General features: G+C 43.3%; 1 pseudogene; it reads right to left on the reverse strand.

Moving 5' to 3' along the window:
- Nucleotides 1-499: 499 nt before the first annotated feature.
- On the reverse strand, nt 500-619 carry LOC134897074 (5S ribosomal RNA; annotated as a pseudogene).
- Nucleotides 620-3157: the final 2538 nt, after the last annotated feature.

The following is a 3157-nucleotide window of genomic DNA, read 5'->3' on the forward strand; positions in this document are numbered from 1 at the left end:
GCGCAATGAGGTAGCTGTGTGACTAAGCTCAGCGACCCAAGTGGCCGACACAAACACCTGGCCCATCTAGGAGTGGAACTAGAGAAACCAAAACACAAGGGGGTTTTGAGAAGTAGACTCTTTTTTGGGAGCACTCTAATTCAGATGGTGATATTTATAATGTGTATGGTATTAATAAAGACAGTTTTAGTAAATAGATTAAGAAATTAATTTCTAGGAGTCTCTATTTGTGAACAAATTGTTTCGCGAGAATGTAAAGATCAATAATAAATAATGAGTGATGACAATATCACAGTCTCAAAAAATGCCGGAAAGCAATCACTGTAATACTTTGATTATATCATCATTGCACATTGTCTCTCATGTACTATATGACCATCATTTATTCTGCAAATACCCATTCTGGGTTATTGTGAATGCAGAGAATTAAATCATTGGTCATGTGGAACCGATTGCCAAGTGGTATAATTGTGAGTGACTGATATATTTGGGAATCAATTTATTGCAGTACCAGGGTGTTCAGAGGTGGTCTCCCATCCTATTACTAACCCGGCCTTCCACTGCTTAGCTTCCAAGGTCAGAAGAGATTGGGCATCTTCAGTGAGGTATGACCGCAATTATTGAACTCTCCTTTATTAGTCACTTCAAAGGTATATAATGTAGGATCTTTATATACCTGCAATGCTGCAATTGATAGACACGTATGGTACAATTGCTAGAAACATGAGATTATATGCAATTACCTGACCAAGTCACCATGTGACACGTCAGCCACAAAACAAAGCATACAGAAAAATTAGGGCCTATTATGTGGAAAATAATTTTTTCAAAACCACAAAATATTCATAATTGAACTTGCCTAATATTAGTAATTATGTCCCAGGAGTACCGGTACAGCCACGTTAAACTTGCACTATATGTAAATATTATTACTCTGCACACGCTGCAGATAAGTCATGAAATACACAATAGTATATCAGAAAGAAGAATGGCACCTCAGTAATTCGGTGTTAACTCAATGCACTTGCACCTTCCATCCATAATAATTATGAAAGAATGCTTTTGCATATTATCAGCAAAACGCGGCTAGGAATATATATGTATATAAACTTGAACATTCGTTCTCAATCGCACACCTGTTGAAATTAAAGCTTTCAGTGCAATAGCTGAAACCGATCAGTTTCAAAGTAAATGTGTAACCAATGGTGGTATTTCCACATTTAAGTTCAGCAGTTGTAACAGAGTAACTGCAATTTGTTTACTTTCATAGATAAAGGAAACAGATGTAACCATTAAGTGGCTGTTGTATCACAAAAGTATCTAATGATTATGTGCTGAATTTCCAGAATTGCAGACAGTGCTCTGATAACTCTTAAAGACAAAGTCCCACTGTAACTGCTAATTCAGAAGAAAAACTAGTTCAGAAAAAAAGCTAAGCGACCCAAGTGGCCGACACAAACACCTGGCCCATCTAGGAGTGGCACTGCAGTGTCAGACAGGATGGCCCTTCAAAAAAATAGTCCCCAAACAGCACATGATGCAAAGAAAAAAAGAGGCGCAATGAGGTAGCTGTGTGACTAAGATAAGCGACCCAAGTGGCCGACACAAACACCTGGCCCATCTAGGAGTGGCACTGCAGTGTCACGCAGGATGGCCCTTCAAAAAAATACTCCCCAAACAGCACATGATGCAAAGAAAAAAAGAGGCGCAATGAGGTAGCTGTGTGACTAAGCTAAGCGACCCTAGTGGCCGACACAAACACCTGGCCCATCTAGGATTGGCACTGCAGTGTCACGCAGGATGGCCCTTCAAAAAAATACTCCCCAAACAGCACATGACGCAAAGAAAAAAAGAGGCGCAATGAGGTAGCTGTGTGACTAAGATAAGCGACCCAAGTGGCCGACACAAACACCTGGCCCATCTAGGAGTGGCACTGCAGTGTCACGCGGGATGGCCCTTCAAAAAAATACTCCCCAAACAGTACATGATGCAAAGAAAAAAAGAGGCGCAATGAGGTAGCTGTGTGACTAAGCTAAGCGACCCTAGTGGCCGACACAAACACCTGGCCCATCTAGGAGTGGCACTGCAGTGTCACGCAGGATGGCCCTTCAAAAAAATACTCCCCAAACAGCACATGACGCAAAGAAAAAAAGAGGCGCAATGAGGTAGCTGTGTGACTAAGATAAGCGACCCAAGTGGTCGACACAAACACCTGGCCCATCTAGGAGTGGCACTGCAGTGTCACGCAGGATGGCCCTTCAAAAAAATACTCCCCAAACAGCACATGACGCAAAGAAAAAAAGAGGCGCAATGAGGTAGCTGTGTGACTAAGATAAGCGACCCAAGTGGCCGACACAAACACCTGGCCCATCTAGGAGTGGCACTGCAGTGTCAGACAGGATGGCACTTCAAAAAAATTGTCCCCAAACAGCACATGATGCAAAGAAAAATGAAAGAAAAAAGAGGTGCAAGATGGAATTGTCCTTGGGCCCTCCCACCCACCCGAATGTTGTATACTATAAACAGGACATGCACACTTTAACGAACCCATCATTTCAGCGACAGGGTCTGCCACACGACTGTGACTGAAATGACTGGTTGGTTTGGGCCCCCACCAAAAAAGAAGCAATCGATCTCTCCTTGCACAAACTGGCTCTACAGAGGCAAGATGTCCACCTCATCATCATCGTCCGATTCATCACCCCTTTCACTGTGTACATCCCCCTCCTCACAGATTATTAATTCATCCCCACTGAAATCCACCATCTCAGGTCCCCGTGCACTTTCTGGAGGCAATTGCTGCTGGTGAATGTCTCCACGGAGGAATTGAATATAATTAATTTTAATGAACATCATCTTCTCCACATTTTCTGGAAGTAACCTCGTACGCCGATTGCTGACAAGGTGAGCGGCGGCACTAAACACTCTTTCGGAGTACACACTGGAGGGAGGGCAACTTAGGTAGAATAAAGCCAGTTTCTGCAAGGGCCTCCAAATTGCCTCTTTTTCCTGCCAGTATACGTACGGACTGTCTGACGTGCCTACTTGGATGCGGTCACTCATATAATCCTCCACCATTCTTTCAATGGTGAGAGAATCATATGCAGTGACAGTAGACGACATGTCAGTAATCGTTGGCAGGTCCTTCAGTCCGGAC

This window comes from Pseudophryne corroboree, chromosome 3 (assembly GCF_028390025.1).
Source record: "Pseudophryne corroboree isolate aPseCor3 chromosome 3, aPseCor3.hap2, whole genome shotgun sequence".
Lineage (NCBI taxonomy): Eukaryota > Metazoa > Chordata > Amphibia > Anura > Myobatrachidae > Pseudophryne > Pseudophryne corroboree.